The sequence below is a fragment of the Limanda limanda genome, chromosome 22, assembly GCF_963576545.1.
Source record: "Limanda limanda chromosome 22, fLimLim1.1, whole genome shotgun sequence".
Lineage (NCBI taxonomy): Eukaryota > Metazoa > Chordata > Actinopteri > Pleuronectiformes > Pleuronectidae > Limanda > Limanda limanda.
In genome coordinates, this window is record NC_083657.1 from 7,405,421 (window position 1) to 7,428,071 (window position 22,651).

Genomic DNA, 22,651 nt, shown 5'->3' on the forward strand with positions numbered 1-22,651 from the left:
GTAATTATAATATCTTTTGTAAGATACGTGTCTGCTTATCGGCCCCGGGAACACCGTGACCTCACAGTGAACAACAGGGAAACACAATACGGCCACACAGGCGTGAAACAGACGCAGACATGAAAGTGATGAAGAGAACAGGAGGAAAAGGAGAAAGTGAGGACACCTATTGCTGCAGGCAGAGGGAAGTGTGTGTGTGTGTGTGCCAGCAGAAGGAAAAAAGAGATCCAGAAAAGATGTCAGGTCGTCAGCGCTTCACATCACATCGAACATATGAGCACAGGTCGTCAGGAAAATGTCACGTCTCACCAACATAAACCCGAAATGACAGTTCCCTGGCCTGGTTTGTACAGTTGATATGATTATCAGGAGCGGAAACTTGATAAATCTGCTTCAGAGCAGATACAGTAAAAGAATCGCACAACGTCAAACATCAGAAATCTGCCTGTTTATATGTTGAGCCCTGATTCAGACACTGTACAGTTAGGAAAAATACGTTTAGACAACGATTCAAATCAAACAAACATTATCTGCCGCGTCCTGATATATCAGGAGCCTCAGGATGTCTCCACAATGTCTCCCAAGTTGTTTTGACAATTCCTGTGACATGTTCCTTAACATCCACTTATCTGTGCAGAGCGGTAAACGAACGGAGGGTTTATCTCTCGTCTGTCAAGTCTCTCGACAAAAACATAAACAACCAATCTGATCTGGGCATGTGAGGGCATAAGCAACCTCTTTCTTTCTTTCTCTCTTCATTAGCACCAGCATAAGCATCAGTTATTCTTACACATCCACATGAACAAACCAAAATAGCTCATCTCGTTAAATTGTTCGAGTTCATACAGAAGATATTTAGAATTCAGGGTTCATACACATTTTGACCAATGGATTTCGATGACTTTTCAATAACTTTAAACCAAATTTCCATGACGAACATTTTGTGAAATCTCAAAAGTGACAAAAAGTAGTATTTAAACAATGAGAATTCCAAGGCATACAGTATACCTTAAATGACACAAACCCAAGTACGCCTGCTTATATTTTGAGCGTATTTCTTTAAAAGCATATGAATTATTTGAAACTCAGCGTAAATGAACGACATGAAAATATGAATATACCAAATTTCCATGACTTTTCCAAAACTTTTGGGATTTAATTATTTTCCATGACTTTTCCAGGCCTGGAAAAACACATTTCATGACTGTAGGAACCCTGATAATTCTTCAAAAAATTCATTTCGCGTTTTCCCCAAAAAATGTGAGCTTCTCTTAAATACTCATTGAAAACGAATATTCATCATGGACCATTGTGTTGGACCATCACAAAAAAAAAGACTCAAAAGACCCACAACTTTTTTACCATCCCTGTCACGCACTCCCCCCCCCTCTTTTTGTGCTCATGAGAGTGAGTTGTGTGGTGGTTCTGGGAAATGGCTCCCAGTAACGCTTGTTGTTTGTTTGACGCATCGTGAAACAATGTTGTATACACGACAATCTGTCACAACATGAAGACCAGTCACTGGTTTTCATGTTGTGGTCGACGGCTCTTTAAACAAACTGTCTTCTGTTCATAATAATGTCTCGTTTAATAGGATTGCTCCGAGGCAGCATGATCACACCTCCAGAGGTCACCGCATTTTTTTATTAACGAGTCAATGGAAAAATGCTAAACACTGGGTTGTAGACTTTGCAATGGAAGCAGGATCATGACCACTATAAAGATTAGTCAGTGCTCTTTAAACCGGGTTGCTCTCTGTCAAATGTGATGACTCATGCTAAAGACTCGACTGCAGCCGTCGGCCCCGAATAACAAATCTACAAAGCCAGTAAGAAGGGATCCGGCTCAGAGAGAGAGAGTTCCCCCCCGACGCTTTAACCAAAATTTCCCGGCAGCTCTCGACTCTCTAATTGCACAAGATTACTCTACATTTACATCCCTTTCTCCCTCTCTCTTTCCCTCTCTAGTTTGTGTTCTTCCTGGTGCAGTGAGCTATATTTAGTGTCCCCCCCCCCCCTTCCCGGTGGAGACGGTGCCTGCCAGCCCGGCCAAAGCCACGGTGGCCTGAAGGAAGCTGAGCAGAACGGAGCCCGAGCGGCAGCGGCTCGAAAACAGCAACACACAACAATCCAACCGGCCAACCAGCAGGGACGGGAGGAGACAGGCAGGACACGCACGGGTGCACTGCCATGAACACACACATGCAAACTCTCATGAAACCCGGGACACGGAGGAAGATGCTGTAATTACGCGGTCGACATTCACTTAATGACGACCTTTCCCTAAACACAGACGTGGAAAATTACACGCTGAAACTTGCTCAACAACTGCCTCATCCTAATGCACGTGCTCCAGCTACGCAAGAGATGTTCCCTCTTCTGGCCGCAAGCATCGGTTATTGCCCTCTTGTTTTCCCCGAGCTGTCCCATCCATCGCTCCCTCGGCGGTTTGTCTATTGATCGCATTCGTTTCCTTTGCATCGTTTCTCCATCTGTGGGCAAATCGATTTAATAACGACCGTGGTAACGATTGCGTGTGAGCGTGTGTGTGTTTCTGTTCCTCCATCCTCTCCCAGACGGTTTAAATCAAGAGGTTAGACAAGGCCTCCGCACTCCGTGTCTAGCCAATAACTGTTCTCCAGCCGCCTGGGTATGCGTGTATGTGTGTGTAAGTGTGTTTGTGTGTAATTAGGAGAGTCTGGGTCTGTGTGATGTCTCAATCGAGTGCTGCCTTAAAATTGAAAGCCACCCTGATCTCTGGTCGTAAATCCAGTGTGTCAGTCTATCATTTCCGTGCCGCCCACGCAAAGACACAGAGCGGGTCTATGCGACACGATGTGAGTCAGTGAGGTCACCGGTCACTCGGTCGGTTTGGATTAAATCATGTTTTTATTTTAAAAGCAAAGTGCTCGGGATCCGATTCACGTTTCGAGCTGTTTGAGGTCATCGTCTTGTTACAATAAAAGGAAAACTGCAGCTGAGGAAAGAGGCAGAACGAATGCTGCGGTGCGGAATATCATCGGATGCCAGCGTGGAGCCTGTAGTAGGTTCTGTGAGATTCAGTGGAAATCCCCAATGAGCTCATCACAACATCTCATCTTTTTTTACAGACGTCTCATCGGCCCCGGGGCAGAAAGAATGTAATCCTATGGTTTTGAAAGATTTATCATTAGGTGCCGGACTCGCACCCGGCCGGGCAGAAACAAATCCCTTCCAACTCCAGGAGAAGCCAACCCCCGACCTTTGACCTGCAGGAAAGCAAAGAACTTTCTCCTGGAACCCATCAGGGAATCGTATTAAAACAAGGATGTGAAAAATCCTCCTGCGTTCCCACTCAAAGTGTTTTTCCACAATGGCAGCGATTTCTCGTTCCAGCAGCTTGAGCCTTTTCTCAATCCTCCAGCACTGCTATTATACTTGACTCCAGTAAATCATCAATCCTGCGAGAAGGACGAGCAACATGAGCCGGGATCCAGAGTCAGGACAGCTGCAAACACGAGGAATGAGCCCTGGCAGTCCGGAGCAGCGGGAGAGCTCCTGTGTCCCCTCGTTTAATTTCTCCCAATGACGCCAGAGAGTCTGTCGCTCATGAAGATATAATGTTCTCGGGCTGACCGCGGTGCATGAATCCAATTTCACAGATCTTATTTGTTAGTTATGAGTCCAGCTCGTATGCACATGATAATTTTGTGCATTACATGTTTGCCTCCTGTAGGTGATGATAAACACTTTGGCTTCTTCATGGTTGATTCAGCTCGGTTTCACGACCGATACAATGAATTCATATCTTGACCCAGTTTCCCCAGTGAAGCAAAACTTCATAACCGTCCCCTGCAGCACAATCCATTTCTACACAGAATTATTTCAGTGTTAAAATTCCCGATTTTTCCACTTTTATTCTCAAGCACATGGTTTCATTTATGCTCCTCTGTTCCCTCCACTGGTCAGCAGCATCGAGTCCAGCTCAGTTCTGGTCCAAATGGAGAAACAAGGTGGTTCTGAACAGGACTTATTGTGCAAACACGTCTAAAAGGTTAACGTGTTTGTAGCGGCTCCAAAAGACCCCGTTTATAAGGGTCAGGATAATTGTTTTAAACAGGGATAATGAGGCGCAATTATCCACACAACAGTCTTTCCTCAAATGCATCCACAGTGTTTCACCGGGTTCTTTGTAAACAGCGGTGATATAACAGGTACGGAAACACCCAGAGGAAAATAAAATGTGGGGAAAATATAATGAAAAGGTTTCTTATAAACGACGGCCAGATATAGAACTCAGAGATGAAGTGATTACAGATCTGGGGCCAGTGGTTCAGACCGGTTCCAGTGTAATAATGTGAATCCATTCTGCATCAAGTTCGAGAGGAGTTCAAGGAGTTCAGTTCACACATGGCTTTCTCACATTGAGCTGAGTCGTCTGAGGTCTAGAGCAGAGGTCACTGGGAGGGGGGGGCGGCTAGACCTGGACCTAGAACTCGTAAATTAATAGAAGGAAGAAAAAGGGAAACTGAATTTAAACTATTTATTTTTCCTATACTGGAGTACTTTTGAAGATGTACTTTTTAATGAACGCTTTCGGTTTTGTACAGAAATATTTTTTTCTATTCGAGCACTTCTAAATCATTTCTCCTGTTCAATGTAAAAACTGACAATAAAACCTCAAACTACAACCTTCACTCAGGAGCAACCTCTTTAAACTGAAAAGAAATAATGTAACATTTATCATCGACATTTCCTGAGGACGCGTGTCTACGTAGCACAAAGTTATAGAAGTTTAGTGAAAGTTCATACGGAGTGTAATGAGATACTTATTTCGTCTGTGCTCATATTGACCTCACTCAAACAGAGTTTTACATTTTGCCGACGTTGGCCCTGAGGGTTTAAAACACACTTCAGAAGAAGTCGTGTTTTGACCCTGAGGGCCACCGTACCACGCTGCCCTGCACAGGCCTGGAGCGGACACGTCTTTTTCTGGGAAAAGTCCTCTGGGACCCGGGAAACTCTTTTTAAGTCTGTAGAACCACCAGCAGCACTTTGTTTGGAATAAATACAAGAAGAGCGTGTGTGTGTGTGTGTGTGTGTGTGTGTGTGTGTGTGTGTGTGTGTGTGTGTATGTGTGTGTGTGTGTGTGATCATGCGCATCCCTCTCCACACGTTCGAACGGGCCGCGGTACCATCCGCCACACTTGACTGACAAGTGATTCCTGGTCGGTGCAGTTTATGATAATGTCGTCTTTTATGGAAAATGACGGTGCTAACCACACAGCCCATAAATGCGAGCAATCAATTATCTCAGTGGAAGCTTTTTATTGTTTTTAAAAACACCCCCCCACATTACCAGAGCAGTCAACGCAGCACATTTTCCCTTTATGTTCAGCCGTAAATTTCCATAGAGCAGGGTGGGTGTGTGTTGAAAGACGAGTGCTGTGTGTGCTTATTGCACTTTCACTCACACATCCTGCCAACGACAATCACACCCACAACGGCTACAACAGCAACGTTACAAGGTATCTCTCCAGGTGTGTGTGTGTGTGTGTGTGTGTGTGTGTGTGTGTGTGTGTGTGTGTGTGTAATAAGTATGTAAACAGTACCCATCAAATCTGAGAGACCCACAATGATCTCCTCTCGACATATTAAACGATAAATCTTAAATTAAATGTTGTAATTTCAGTCTGTAAGTTGTCGGATTTTCTCAAGCTGATTATACAATGATTCAAGTAGCCAAAAAAAAAAAAAAAAAAAAAAAAAAAAAAACACGAGGCCCGAGGCGAGTTTTCATTATGCACAAGCGACAGCGGGAGAGAGTCAGTGGGTGTGTTACGGCACAAAGACGAGCAGGAATGTGTGGGGACAGGAAGAGGCAGAGCAGCAGTGCTGAGTGTGTGTGTGTGTGTGTGTGGGGGGGGGGAGGTGCCCCACGTGCAGCTTCTCTAGATCGACCTTGCGCAACATCTGAACTTAAGGGTTTGCGTTCCTCATCCTGGCAGCCATGTCGGCCTGTGAAATATTTGACTGGCAGCGAGCTGTAAATTAAATAAAAGGCTCTATTTAATTTAGAAAGGTATTTTAAGAAGCCGGTCGCTCTGCTTCAGAGGGAACCGCTCGCTGAGAAGTCCCCAGAGAGTGTGAGAGAGATCTGTGTTGTCCTCAGGTACGAGATGAACCAGGTAAAGTGAAGCTGAGTTTGCGATTTTCTGTCCGAACATTCGAATTTTCAGCTTCGGAGCCCGAGGTTTTCACAGATAACCGACGTGCGAAGTGAAAACAAATTTGGACGTCCAAGCCAACTTGGCCAAACTCGACCGGAGATATAATTTCCAAATTTTTTCCTCTGAACCCGACCCACAGGAATCCCTGTTGGGTTGAGTGTCCACACTCTTATATAAAGATGTACAACATGACAACGCCAGAAAATCGAGGTCAAAGGGATAATGCCTGATAGATCCGAAACTCCGCCTCCTCCATGTTAGTGGATCAAATTTCCCCGTAAAGATGATTTCTGGTATTTTAGGTAGTTGTAAGAAGATGTTTGTTCAATCGATCATTATTCCAGTAAGTTTTTCAATGACATAGCAGCACCTAAAAGGATGAATATTAATTGTAACTAACTAATATTATGAATAAGAGAACGTTTTTTTATATAGGCTTTTGATTTGATTGATTGGAATTTTATTTTATTTATTCGTATTTGTATAATTATGTCTTTATTTACTTCCATTTATTCTTATGAATAAACGTTTGTATGTTTATAAATGTTTGAATGTATGTTTCTTATATGTAAAAAAAAAATGTTTCAATGACTCATGATTTGTTGACATGTCTTGGCTGGACCCTCACTGTCGCACGGATTGAAGTCTCCCAGGTTGATACTATATCTTCATTTCTGGACTATGGGAGGAAATTGAGACATGTTGACCATCTATATAAATAGTTATTGGCTGAGATGAGCAACGATAAAGGGATCATCAGTAATTTGGAAATGATTTATTAGGTAGAAATGGAACTTTCTCTGGTTTCTGCTTCTTCAAATGTGAGAAATTTGCTGCCGTTCTCTATTTCGAAGCGTTCATGAAATCCAATATCTTTCTTGGTCGACCATTTTATAGTCCTTGTGGAAAAAGGAAAAAGCTGCGGATGAATGGGTTCCGCTGCAGCCCTACTTCTCATATCCACGTACATCTGTCCGGAGACAGTTTATAAAAATAGAAACTGTGTCAGGTAAAATAAAACTGCCATTAGGTTTATTGGAACAACACATTTACTGAGTCAGTGCCTGGAACTGTCATTATCTGATAAGAGAGGACGATTGGCTTTAAAGTGCCAATAAAACACGCTGCAAAAACAAATGATTTGTTGGTTAATGATTCAGCTGCATGTCCCACATTCAAATATGTGCCTCAGGAGAAAAGAAGGATATATTTGCATTATGTTATAGGCATAGTATAAAAGACTTGAAACCTGTTGGGGCAGAATCTGCCTTTAGCGGTTTAAAATACAGTATTTTAAAATGTGGTTGTCCTTGTGTAACAGAAACTGGCTTCTGTGCTGAAATCTGAAGTGGGACGTCCTGTCCCTGGACGGGACACACAGAGCTGAAGCCAGAGGGGGACGAACGGGTTTGGAGGAATGTTATCTCGTTCAGTCTCTCTCTCTCTCTCACACTCCGGCGAACTTTCACCCTTTCCAGTCTCAGATCAAAAATGTCTCTCGGCCTCGGCGTGGTGCCGCTCCACCAGTTCCTCCACTATCTGTCCACACACAAACATCTCGAGTGACATATGGAGTGATAGCAGGAGCAGGTGGGGGGTCCTCACTTCTGAGTAAAGCTTTTCTGGAAGGAAACACAAGACGCTGTTGCTACACCTTTTGAGAATGGAAGCCGAGCGACGCTGCTCTTCAGACGTTTATCTCCGTGTCGCTCCACTCTGTGAGATCAGTCATTTAAATAAATAATAAACTCAAAGATCCCTTTGGTCCTTGGAAGAGTCACCACAAAGCTCCCACTTCAGTCAGAGTCAGATCTGCGTCACGCTCACTTCTGCTCAACTCTGGCTCTTCTCCCTCTGACGACACTGTGCGTGACACTGACTTTAAAAACATATATTCCACCCGACTAATTCAAACCTTTATTTTCCTGCTGGCATCAGAATTAACTGAACTACTAAAGCAGAGCGGTTTCACTGCTGAATCATTAAAGTGATGACGGAGGCTGACGGTGCAGAATCGGAATTGTGTTTGGAAACTGATGCCTATCTGTGTCCTGCAGTGTGTGTGTGTGTGTGTCCACGTGCCAGATGTTGCTCCATGTTGATAAGGAATTGTGTAACTATTAGTCGAGACACCACAACGCAAACACCCACACACCCACGCACACACACACAGCGCTTTCCCACTCATATAAGTTATATGATATAGAGCGCTGTGTTTAGAGGAAATAACAAGGGAAATGATTGTATACGTGTATGTGTATGTGTATGTGTGTGTGTGTGTTTGTGTGTTTGTGTGTGTGTGTGTCTGACTGTGGGTAGACGAACTTGGCACCGCAAATATTTATTTATGAATCTTCTGGAGGCTCCTGTAGCAACGCCTCTCTCGCCCTTTCCTCGTCTCCACGGGAGGAAAAGAAATCAGTAAAAGAATCTCTTCGTCTTTTTTTTATTCCTCGCCCTCCTCCACCCCCCCCCCCCTCCATCGCGCAGCCCTTTAACTTGAAGTTGAAGTTCCCTCTGCACTTGTTAATGGGAGAGTATCTGAACCAGCGGTTTTGAGCTCTGCTCCAGCAGAGTGGATGTGAAATGAAATTATAACTATGTGGTTTCGACTTCCACTTTTAAAGCTACACAAAACGTTATCTTTACACCAACACTGACTCGATGTGACACAGTTGCACCCGAGTCTCTGGGACTGAAAAGGGCTCGACCACATGAAAGTGGAATCACCGGAGACGCACCGAGGCCTGATTGTGATCTGATTGGCCAAACCGCCTGTGGAGGTGAGGCCATATTCAACACAGGATAGGATTTACAGTCTATTTCTGCCATATTGATTTGATTGCTTAAAAAAACATATATATTTAGCGATATGTCATTATAAGAAATTACTCCTTCTCCTATTGTTTCAAGAACCTATTTTCTTTATCAGCAGACGTTTTCCGTAATGCAGTGCAGACTTTTTCGGAATCGATCTGGAGTTCAAAGGTCACGTGACTTGGACAAACACCAGTCAAACGTCTGCTCCGAGATTTCCCTCTTGTACGGAAGCAAATGGAAATCAAAGAAAAATTCAAATAGCTGAACACACAGACTAAGGGTTTTAATAAAGCTGTGAAGTAAGTGTGACTCGTGTTAAATAGACAAAAACACATGTAAATGTAAAACCACTGGTCTGGTGCTTCAACCACATGAGGACAGAAACTCTGAGATTTATTTGAGTCTGAATTGAGACGACTTGTAAAGAGAGAGCAGCAGTTAAAGAGATATAAATGGTGACATGCAAGTGTCAGACGTATTGGTTACAGGGCACACCGATCACGTGTGTAATGTGTGAGTCAATGAACCGCAAGCTGTTGGAAATGTGTGTGCGTGTGTGTTTGTGTGCGTGTGTGTGTAGAGTTGAGGTGAGCTGTGAGGCGACAGTAGTTGCAAGTTGCACAAGCACTTTAAGGCTCATTTGCGTTCAACCCCTTATCCCAATCCTGACCTCAGACTAACTCTAACCTGGATCCTTCCACCAGGGTGACACGGTGGAACAGTGGTCCGATCAGAGCACAACGGTTGTGTGCCTCTGTAAGTTTACCGTTTGCATTTTGGCCCCTGGGATTCGCTGGCGACCTGTCCAGGGACGTACCCTGCCTATCGCCCTAACCCAGCTGGGATTGACCCCTGACCCCTGGTGTAGATGATGCATGGCTGGAGTTCAGGTGCACACCACAGACAGCAGGTGAACCACGTCATCCGGAGAAGAGCAATTTGGTCTTTTCAGCTGTGACCACCGTTTCCTGCTCGCACGTGCATTAGTGATATCCCTGCAGACGCAAAGTCCCCACGTCATGTAAGTTAGCAGCGTGGTGACGCACGCCCGATCATAACCCTGTGTGTGTGTGTGTGTGTATGTGTGTTGTGTTGGTCAGGAGGAGATGATTCATATTCAGATTCTGCTGGACTCCAAAAAAAAGTCCTTCCCTCCCCCATTGTCAGCTCATACAGGAAAGGAAAACAAGCCAACCCCTAACCCCTAACCCTTTTTTTAATGTAGAAATCATGTCATGTTTCCTTTAGCTCCTCTGGACGACAACTGCTCATGAATGCAACACATGTCATTAATGGCAAATTAAACTCAGCACGGACTGAAGCAGCAAACCGCAGGAGCGTGTGCCGCCTCTCAATCATCCCTTCGCTCATCCACTTTCCTCTAAACCTCCTGACCTTCCATCTCTTCCACATGCAATTGCTGCTTGTTTGTTCTTGACCAGGTCGGACTAATGAGGAGACCGGGGAGCCGAGCACATGTCATTTCCCCGGCGGCGGACGATTGCGGCGGCTTCTAATGCTCTGGTTAGCGGCCGAGGGCGCCTGCAGCCCAGAAGAACATTGTGCTATTAGCAGAGCCGGAGTGCTGTTGGGCGTAATTGAAGATTCCAGAGAAGGTCTGTGTGAGGGAAACAGATCATTGAGTTTCTCTGAAGCAGGAAAACGATGCACAGATTTGAAGATGTGCACGATGAACAGCTCGAAGGCAGTCTGAAAAACGTAATCAGCTTAAAAAACGCACATCAAGCAACACACCAGAACTTTGAAAATGATCCAAATTGAATATTCTCTATATTTAAAACTCCTTATTGACTTTACTGATTCTTGATCACATAGATTGGCTGAGCTAAAAGGTAAAGACTTCACAAACACCCCTTCCTGTCACACACACACACACACACACACACACACACACACACACACACACACACACACACACACACACACACACACACACACACACACACACACACACACACACACACACACACACACACACACACACACACACACACACACACACACACACACACACACACGTGCAACTTGTACAATTGAATAAATGAGACATATATATAACATATATATTTAGCGATATGTGACTCCCTCTCCTATTGTTTCAAGTAGCTATATTTTAATCAGCAGACGTTTTTCGTATTGCAGTGCAGACTTTTTCGGGATCGATCTGGAGGTCAAAGGTCACGTGACTCGGACAAACACCAGTCAAACGTCTGCTCCGAGATTTTCCTCTTGTACGGAAGCAAATGGAAATCAAAGAAATATCCAAAAGCTGAACAACACAGACTAATGGTTTTAATAAAGCTGTGAAGTAAATGTGAATCGTTTTAAATAGACAACAACACATGTAAAACCACTGGTCTGGTGCTTTAACCACATGAGGACAGAACTTTAACAATGAGCCAAATTCAATATTCTCTATATTTAAAACCCCTTATTGACTTTACTGATTATTGATCACATAGATTGGCTGATCTAAAAAGGTACAGACTTGTCTTCTAATGTGGAAAACCACAAACACTCCTTCCTGTCACACACACACACCAATTTGCAACTTGTACAATTGAATAAATGAGACCCTGGAGAGCACAGGAGGAAGCTGTTAGTTCTACCTGCACGTCCCTCCAGGGGGGGGGGGCAGGACTCTCTAAAGGTTAACGACCGTTCTCAGGCCAGTAATGGCAGCGGTGAGCAAACATCCCCTGTTCCCTGGTTCGATCGGAGTTACGTAAAGCGAGCGGAGGCCAGGGGACTGTTTGTTCTTTTTTCTCAATCACATTATAGAAGATTTCAATGATCTCAAGACAGGAAAACATTAGGGGGTGGATTGGGGGGGGGGGGGGGGTTCTGCTCATATTTGCATGAACGAGGCTGGAGGGGGTAAATCTAAAACTCTCTGTCCTCTCGTCGTCCAGATTGGAATAATTATCCACTTTCCTTTTCTCTGAGGTGGAAACAGAAGAAAGAGGTTTTTGACTCGATCGCTGGAGGAGAATCGGAGCCGGAAGGTCGCGGTGTCAGAATTAGGTAACCGTGTGTGTTCAGCCTATATCCCCCCCCCCCCCCCCCCCCCTTGAGGCCGTTAAGAGTTAAGCAATCTGCGTGAAGCCGAGGGAGAGATGGCCCCACAGGTCCCATGATCCTCGGCTCTTTGCTGCTAATTTGAAACACCCAATGTCCAAAACTCGACTTCTGCTTTGCAGGAGAACGCTCCGGGCTCCGTGCGTCAGAGGCGTCCGGCTCAAGCTGCAGATACAAAAAACTGCTCAACTTGCATTCTCACTTCATGCTGGATTTTTTTTTTGTTTTTAAAGATAGAAGGAACTGAATGTTCTGATAAACTTTAAACCTTCAACCGCCATGACGGGTATCTAAGAGATTATGAAAGCAGAATAGACCCGATAACTGGATTCTTTTCATTGGCTTGTTCATTCATCTGATTGTTTTTCATTTGAATCGACATCTTAACAAGTTCTCGAGCGACAGATCATTTTTATGTCACACTGAGGGCTCCATTCAGACATGCACTGAAACTTTTCGGGAAATTCCAGAGTGCCCCCATGTGAGGATTCAGCAGGATGAAGTCAGCAAGCGAGTGGACGCATTTATGACGTTTCCTTTCAGCTGCAACCAATTCAATGGAGAGGAAAACCCTCCTTAAAGTAATAAAAGTTAAATACTTGGACAAAGGACGAGACAGCATTACTAAAGATGTCAAAGAATTAAAAAAAATGGGTGATGATCTGAATCAAGATGTTGGCCGGCAGCGCTGCGACTTATTTCTTCATCATCAGCAGACACACCAATAAAATGTTATGTGCAAATGTGATGTTTCCACATCACAGAGACACTCGAATGTGGGTCTTGCTGGTTGGAGGGTGGAGGGAGTTGCTCTGGGCTGCAGTGAAATAAGGCGGAGGCCATGAATAATATACCCAAAACACCATGGTAACGCTAGTGATGTAACAAAATTAGGTAAAAGTTACACGACAGAAAGTGATGTGTCGTCCCAAGCTGTCATTTCTGAATCCAACAATAAGACGAATGAGTCAGTAGAGCGCATACGGACGCCGAGACATAACAGTCCCCTTAAGAAACCACATTTGAATTCATTGAATCTAGATTCCTATTTGGATCTGCACCATGTTTAATCTTTCAATAGGTTTTCTGATAAACTTATAAATATTCAAGCGTCACGTGTAGGGTTGCAAAGGGGCGGAAAGTTTCCGGTAAATTTCCGGAAACTATCCGGATACTATCCATGGGAAGTTTAGCTCGGGAATTTTGAAAAAAATAATTAAACGCTGAGCAATAAAAACATCATTCAAAACTCTATTTTAAAGATGTATGGAATGCAGCACACACTGCACGTTGAATTTCAACCCTCCACTGTGCATTCTTCCATCACATGCACAGATAACTCCCAGCATGCTTCACACTACAGCAGGGCTATTGAGGCCTGCTGTAGAGTGAAGGACTAGTCAGGTAAGTTTCCATGATATTACTGGGGAAAATATATTAACATGCTGATTGAGGATTGTTCATCTGTTCATCTAGCCTATTTCCATTCATTTATCCATCAATTGTAAAATATGTTTACAGGCGATTCCAATAGTTTGGCTAACTATTTATATCTCTGGCATTGCATTAGTGTTTTTTCCAAACTTTTTTCTCATGTTATTCTAAAGAACAATGCCACGTGCACTCTCTCATGTGTGGAGACATTTCACCCCATCCAATGTAGAAGGAAAGGCTGTGTACATTTTCAAATACTGTGCAAAGACCTATGTTAAGAATGACACAACGATGCAGAAGCATATAGTCAAGTGCCCAAAGTTTCCTCAGGGCTCAAATCAGCCTATGACAAAAAAAATGTTTATATTATGTCTGTATATGACAAGGTAAATACAGTTAGTATAAATTACCCACAACATTTCCAGTTTATTCCCGTTAATTCCCGTATATTCCCGTTAATTCCCATGGAAAGTTTCCAACTTTGAATATTCCCGAAATTTTGCAACCCTAGTCACGTGATCACCTGTCAGTCACGCTAACACAGATGTCGGAAAACTGCTTAATTGGACCCGATTCAAAGTGTCTGATCAGATCCGGGCTTTGCTTGGACAGCCAGACTGGAGGGTGAGAGGAGGAAGAAAGGGATTTGATGGCGGCTCATCTGAGAATAACTTCACCCCCGTCACAGGAGTCTTATCTGGATTCACACCCTGTTGTCCACGTCAGCACTTCAGCTGACCCAGAGATCAACTCTGACCCCTCCTCATCCCCTGGACCGTCTCCACCTGATCCCTCCGGCCTGAGCACAGCTGAAGACGCACACACACACACACACACAAACACACGTGTGCTATAACCCACACCCTGCCACCTAAACAAACAACACACTACACACACACAAACACATACAGAGATTTCAAGCGAGAAGCGTCTCATTAGGAGACCGTAATCAGCTTAGTGGTCTCCAACACCCACTGGCACTAAGCTCTTTACGGACCAACCCAGTTAGAGAAGTGGCAGCTGAGTGATGTCATGGCCCGGGATCCAATAAGACACACACACAGTCAGACGCACACAGATCAGAGTGGAGACATGGGGAGAAACACTGCGGCTATGTTGACATCAAGACAATCACCTCAGAGTACAGTGTGTGTGTGTGTGTGTGTGTCTGTGTGTGTGTCTGTGTTTGTGTAAGGGTGTGACCAGGGAACAAACTCAAGGGTGTGAAGAACGCGGAGAACTTGTAGCTGGAATAAAGCAAAGAGAAGCTCAGGCGTTTTCCTGAGGGAGTGTGTGAGAATGGAAGGAGACAAATAAGTGTGTGAGTGTGAGAGAGAAAGGAGGGGAAACATTCCCTCCCTCCCTCCTCCTCCTCCTCCTCCTCCGGTGCACTCAGTAACCCCAGTGGGTTGGTGGGTGGCTTCTCCGTTCTTTTAGGAGGCACCCGATGCTCTCTGCGCCCGGCATACATCCCATACCACAGCGCACAATCAGCACTCTGTAGCCGGGATCACGCTCATACAGGCCGCTGGCACGCTGCCAGGCGTGCACACACACACACACACACACACACACACAAACATCTCACACACTTTTAGATATATCGAGATGGAAACGCACACATACACAGGAGATGCTTAAACTAAAAAGGGACACGCTGCGTACGTCAATGTAAATTGACCAAACCACAACTAGCGGCTGCCACTAACAAATCACTTTGTCTGTTTAGTCTATGAAAACTGAAAAGGGAGAAATTGCACGTAAACATATAAAAGTCAGTTTCCCCAAATAAAGGATTATTTCTGTCGCTGACTAATCCAAACACGTGTGACTGCAGAGAAGAGCAGCAGAAACTTTGTGAAATGGCTTTAAGCATTGAATGCACTTCATACAGAAAATACAAAATTATAATCATTATCATTTATTTCACTGTGTTGTTAAAGTCCTCTAATCTTGGCGTGGATCCGGGTTAAGGAGCAGATCCAGGATTTTTTTTGACATTTTCTATAACCTTATATTGGTAAGTGTTAAATTCAACACTCATAAGTTGTTAAATGTGAAATGTAACATGGTGAATTGTGCTGTTTCTACCAGTTTCAAGTCTTTATGCTAAGCTATGTGATCTAGCTGTTCAAATTCCAGTGGTGAGAGATACATTCAGCAGGTGCTTCACCTTAACTTGGCGGGTGGAGGAGCCGACTTAGTGAAACAGGAAGTGTTAGGAAGTGATCTCCTCCTAACGCCTACATGCGCCGCTCAAATCTTTCCTCTGATCTTAATCAAATCATGTACTTTATACGATATCTGATGGAAGTTCTCGGGCCGCGGTGACCCGAGAGGAGATTCTTTCATTCATTCTCACACACTCACTCCCCCGCCCGAGAGCTCTGTAATCTGCATGACATAATTGTGAGAAATACTCACCCCCCCCCCTCTCATACCAAAACAAACAACAACTGAAAAGTCGGATGTGAAAATAAGAAAAAGAAAAACAGAGCAAACAAAAAGTCCAAAGAGAAAAAGAAGAAAAGGCAGGAAGAGGCGGGGAAGAAAGAAAGAGAGTTTTGGAGAGTGGAGGAGGGAGGCATGGGGGGGGGAAGAGCGGCTTTGTTCAGAACAAAATGAGCAAAACAGTATTGACAAAAGAGACAGGAGATGTGTGTGTGTGTGTGTGTGTGTGTGTCTGTGTGTGTGTAGACAGGCTAGACTGGGGGCAGGTAAGTGAAGGTTACTTTGGCCATTAGCTGAGGAGCTTTCGACTGATCCCTGCTTCCTGAAAGGTGATTGGCCAGGATGATCTGTCTCAGCTTTTCCTATTAGGAGCAGCAGTCCCCCGAGAATGTGTGCGTGCATGTGTGTGTGTCTGTGTGTGTTCATGCATGTGCGCAAACCAAACAAACCCAGACTTTGTAGTGTTAACCAAAGAGCTCTGAATTGAAAAGAAAGCACATACAGGTGTGGCCATCAAATACCTTTCTGTCAAATCAATGACAATATCAGGGGCCAAAGTCCTCAAGACAAACACACACACACACACACATACACACAAACACACACACACAAACACAATCACAGAGACATAAACACACACACAAGCACACAGCGGCAGGGGAATGAATTGTATTGGCAGCTTGGTCAGTCAAAGAGGCGCCTCTGGACAAACGAAATGTGTGAATCTGGTGGGTTTGTGTGAGTGTGTGTGTGTCTGTGTGTGTGTGTGTTCACGCCAAATGGACGTGAATAAGCCACTAGTCAGTCAAAACCTGACTAGAGTACTGAACTGTGAGCTGAGGTTTTACTACCTAATTAACATTCGCTTGGCCGGGCAGCTCACCAGAAACACACAAACACTCACACACAGACACACACAAAGTAGCAAGGGCCGCTATTGAGTTCCTGTCGAGGAGCCCTTGAGCAAGCTGTTAATCCCTCAGACGCACATTTAGCTGAACAGGAAGTAAGCGAGGGATTAAAAGCTGAAAAAGAAAAGTTCAACCATGAATAGATGAGTAATTTTATAAAGTTTCTATCTTTCTTAAGTCGAGGGAGAGTTCGTATGTGATGATGTCACAGGTTCTGATGCTCTCACGCCGGCCTTGGATAAGACGCCACAGTCACACGTTATTTATGTGCCACTATCAGCGACATCATTCCACGCAGAAACACGCCGAGTGTGTTTACATGTGTGTGAGGAAATAACATCGCATGTGTCTGAGAGATGAGAATCCAGCCTTGTCAAGGTCTTGGGAAGATAAGGGACTGAAAATAAAACCAGGCGTGGGAGAGAAGCACAAACACAACAGAAAGAACAGAAAGAGAGAGAGAGAGTGACAAGACGTCAGAGTCAACAAAAGAATGAGTTTTCTCCACCGGTAAAAATCACCACGGTAACAAGCATGTGACAGGCCGCTCCCTCTGCTAACTGTCAAAATGGATTTTTCACAATAAACCATATATGAGGGGAAGAGAAAGGGACCATTCAAACTCCGGCATAACTCACGTCAGCATTTCCAGGTCGTGGAAGTCGTTGGTTCTATATTTTCCATTTTAAAAGTTTTCTTTGAATGACTTTCTCAATGGTCCTGCACACTGAGACTTCTGAATTATCAAATAATACTAAAGGTCTTCATTTTATTGACAATGTTGGATGTTTCTTAAAACTCTGATTCCAAAGAGAAGTCAGTCAGAAACTAAAATCAGAAGTGACTGCCCGGCTCTGTAGCTTCATCTGAAGCCGACCCAGAATACACAAGAGAGCTGATTCAAGAACCTTTTTAAAGTAGGGCTGCAACTCATGATTATTTTTATTAAACCGCCGCCAAGGAGGTTATGTTTACACTCCTGTCTGTTTGTTTGTTTGTTTGTTACCAGGATTATGCAAAGCTACATAACGCGGTTCCACGAAACTTGTTGGAAGGATGGAACATGGGGCCAAGACAGTCCCAATTAAAAACGAGCACGGGTCCGGATTAAAGATGAGATGCAGATCCCTTCCTTTAGCATTATGAGATAAGGTTTTTTTGTTTTTTTTTACATTTTCAGCTACTTCCCAGGGAATAATTCCTGGATCCTGATAAAAAAAAAAATCAAGCATATTAAAGGGGTGGATACAAATGAGTTTGTGCAGTGTGGTGCAGCTTGATTTAATTCCAAAGGACCGCTGGGCACTGGCGGAAGAATGAAAAACGTTGTAAATCCAGAGAAATGTCCAAGTTCTCATTCTCCTTCGTAATGTTTTGACCAGCCAACAATCAAAAACCCAACAACACAACGTTTAACACTAAATGGATCAATTCCCCTTAATTAAAAACAACACAAAACACGTTTTTTCAAGGAAAGCCACAGAGGTGCACCTGTGTTTAGGAACAGCGCCACCCAGAGGCTCCCAAACGCAAATGATTATTAAATTCCTAACGAATGACTATTTGGGGCCATTTGTGGCACAAGAACAAATTTGGGGCCCGAAGGGGTTTTTGTGTTTGTACAACTGTTGTAGAAACTGCTCGAGATTGTGTAACGTTACATAAGACCCAGCATGGACAACCGTATCATACCACAATGTCACGCTCATTTATTATAAGTAAAGAACAAGAGGATATAATGTAAGAGCCGTACAAGGACGCTTTCATAGCCCGATGCGGTTTACGTTCACATGATGGACAACATGAGACGCACACGGTTAAGACTTTGGCTCCATTTATTCATCCTGCAAAACCAAATCCACCCGTTTCCTCTTCTCCCGACACCCTCGTCAAACCCTGACCAGCCAATGCGCCGTGAAGGAGATATTCGAGATTTTTTCTCTTCTGCTTTTCTCATGTGCAGCTATGAATGCTTTCCTTCTTCCTGTACAGCAGGAAACTCGGATTTCCCCAAAGACCCATCTGATTGATTTTGTGTTGAAGGCCGAGGCGCCACCATCCATCACTGGATTTCATATTCAAGGGACGTATTCATGACAACTGCACATGCACAGGGAACGGTGCATTTTGAACACTTCATTGTTGAGACGCAGCATAAAAACGATTGGCAGCATAATGCTTCCTCTGTGAATGCTTTTTGGCGTCTAAGTCTTCAGATTCATGGACGTGTCACTCAAAGCAGATTTCCTTTTAACACTTTTTAGCATTTTATCCACATCTGCTGCGGGGGGGCCACACAACGATGCACGCCCACGACATTTAGCTCTCACATGAGCTCACTAAAATCTAACCAGGGGGCTGGCAGGAGCCGCTCTGGGAAACCTCCAGACCGCCGCACTCGGACATTTGCCTTCGCACACGCAGCTCCTCTGGAAAATTTCAAGAAATATATCCAGCCTTCAGTTCCCAGCCTAATCGTGGGCGGTGGTTTGGACGTGTCTGCTCGGGTGGAGGCCGACAGGCAGATTGGGGTTAGGTTGATTTGAGACCCAAAATCGAGCGTAGGTGTGAATATTAAGACAGAGGAGAAATCAATTCGCACCAGAACTCCAAAAAACCCTTTAAACCCTTTCCAAGGATGAAGCCTGGATGACTTATTGATCGACAGCTGATTGTCACACTAACATGCATCCAACAAACTCAAGGTGAGAATGCATGACAATGGAGCCTCATATATCCTCGATACAATATCAGGCCAAAGACAAAGCACCAGAAACCTGCAAAAATACTGTCTCCATTAGACGTAAAGAATAATAATAACCGAGCAAACATCTTAACCTAAACGCTTGTGGCTGTGACACGACGACCTGCAACATCCCGTAAACTCCCTCGGCGGCACATGCTCTCCAGGTGTTCACCCTGTTGTTCAGTGGCTGCTTTATATTTAGCATGTTATTTGCACAAAGCCAAACTCTCCAGTGGAATCACCATGATGGCGCCAGATGTGGCTGGGGGTAAAAAAAAAAGAAAAAAAGATTTGTGATGCCACTGCAAAGCCTGTGCCGGCTGCTATTGTCCTCTATTCTTACACGGCGGACATTCATTGGCTCACACAGGTTTGTAGAAAGCTCCACATACAGCGGATGCTAGAATAAAGCCGCTCTGTACTTCTAGAGATTTGCACTGTTGACCCCATGCTGCTGAATGCTGTCACACTGCACTGTGCGGTGACCAGGGTTGTGTGTGTGCATCACAAATCAGTATATGTGTGTGTGTGTGTGTGTGTTAGCAATAAACTCGGATTACTCCTCTACCCCTATGATTCGCCTAATTGGAGAAAGGTAGGGGGGGCTGCAGTGAGACCACGCAGATGACCTCATCACATGGTCCGGGCTTTAAATCAGTGGGAGAGGAAAACGCCTCAGACCTTTCCAGTCCTCTCACACACATGTGTTGCAGTGGGACAGTTGCACACACAACCTTCGAGACTCAAAACCCAAACAGAGGAGAGTGTGAGCTCGAGCGGACCACCCAAACAAATCAGACCGGACCTCTGAGAACGACACGTCCCCGACTTCAACCAAAACAAACCCTGTGACCGTGCGTCTGACCTCATCCTGAAATGATTCACAGCCAGATAAATGAGAAAGGGAGGAATCAAATATGAGTATGAAAGTATGAAAAATGTTTTTTCTTTGCTCAGACTGGAAATAAAATAGCTGGGGGCTTCTCTGCTGTTGGCTCGCTTTGCATCCTCCCGTGCATGGGGGGGGGGGGGGGGGCAAATCGGTTGTGTAACTCTGTAATTAGGCTAATGAAGGAAAGTTGAGTTTGCCGTGTGGAGCTCATTTCCAGCGTTGAACAGATTATGTAATCATAAGATTCAGGGGAGGACCTCCTGCCTCGTCCTGTTTATTTTTATATTCAGCTGATTACACAGTCCAACACAAAGGAGCTGGAAGTCTCCGAGGCCAATTAGCTGCTAAAATTGGAATTTACCAAGCTGCCGGAACTAATCGCTCGTTTAGCTTTGTCTCTCTTTACCTCAAAAAGGTCCACGCGAAATTAAATAAATGATCGAAGATGCCGGAACGATAATAAATAACAGCGCTGACTCATGAGCAATAAATCTAGTGGGTCTTCTTTTCCAAAAGTCAAATATCAGCCTTGGGTTTTGTCCTCCACATGTTCACTGCTGCTGCCACGGCTCCACATCTGTGCTGCTGTGACACTCAGCGGAGGAGGCGGGAGCTCCATCTGCCTCCGGCACCAACAACAAACACAAAAACAGATCAACACACACACACACACACACACACACAGGCACACTCAAACACAATGGTTCAGCTGGGTGATTAATTGTTGTTAAGCAGACTAACAACCAGATAACCCTGACCTACACTGTAAACTGTAACGACTGTGGCCGAACATCCCAAAAATAAACCGAAATATCCCGGGTACAAGCGCTGCCATCTTGCACATTAGAGCCAGAGGCTGCACAGTAGTGATTGGAGGGAGGAGTTCTCTCTCTCTCCCTCTCTCTCTCCCATACACACTCTCTCTCTCTCTGTGCCCGGAGCCTCACCCTCTTTAGGGGTCACGTCCCGTCCACGTGGTCGTGCTTTACGTAACTCTAGCAGAGCCATTAGTCTTTGGCCCCGGTAACACACGTCTGTCCTCTCAGTCTATATCAGTGTGGAGTGTGGACAGGAGCGAACGTATGTCACAGTGCTTGTTGCATAATGGATTTCCAAAAGGGATATATCATATTTAATGAATCTAGTGCTTTCAACACTTTACATGGGTTAAAAACAGAGAAAGAAAATCATCAGAAATAGAAACTCTCAGGTTAATTCAAAGGACAAAATTTAAGGTCAAAGGTCAAACTATGACCCTGAATGTTGTGTAAACGTTGCAGCACAGTTCGTCTTGCCGCTTCAACTTTGCCCAGACACACTTGGCTTTCACAGCTTTCCCTTTCAATGATGGATTAATACCGACACTCCCGCTGCACTCACTCTCGGTTCTACTTCCTAATAATGTGCTTGAGTGAAGGTGTTGGCTTCTTTGCAATTTGTCTGATCGTGTGAGGGCTTGTGTCTTTTGTCCCGTCACTTATCGTAAGTCAAGAAAATAGGGTTAAGCACAAAGCGAAGAGGCCTAAGATGTGATTAAATGGAACCTGCTTCAGACGTGTGAAGACTTATTGCCGGAGAAAATGTAGAAAACTGCTCCGTCAGACAGACAGAGATAGAGAGGGAGATAATGGGATCAATGACACAGCTCTTCTAATGTCTATAGTGAGCAGGATTTGGTCAGTGAATGAACTTGGTTTGTGCGTGTGTGTGTGTGCGTGTTTTCCTGGTCGCTTCACTCACTGACTTTAAGTGAGCTTTACCTCTTCGCAGCCCACATAACCCTGAACTCTGAGGATGTGGGAATGTGCCAAGCAGCTGCCAACTAGGCCAAGGAATCTGCAGCGTCACCAATAGAACCACGTGCTGCACAGAGGACCAGGGTGGATAAAGTTGCCGATACTAAAAGTACTTTATCTTTAAAGTTCAACTTTAGTTTCCAGCAGTAGGTCTTACTTGGCATTTTAAAGTTTTTTATTTGCATATTTCAATTTGATTGATGTATTTATTTGCATTTAATTCATTTATGTATGAACAGATCTCGCAAATAAATGTTCCAGGGAATATCACAACGGAAATTACTATCCCGAGAT

General features: G+C 44.4%; 1 protein-coding gene across 1 annotated transcript in view; it reads right to left on the reverse strand.

Moving 5' to 3' along the window:
* The window catches only part of si:ch73-335l21.1 (insulin receptor substrate 1-B), a 44,088-nt gene that overhangs the window by 779 nt on the left and 20,658 nt on the right, over positions 1 to 22,651 (reverse strand). The gene's annotated exons all lie outside the window — the stretch shown is intronic.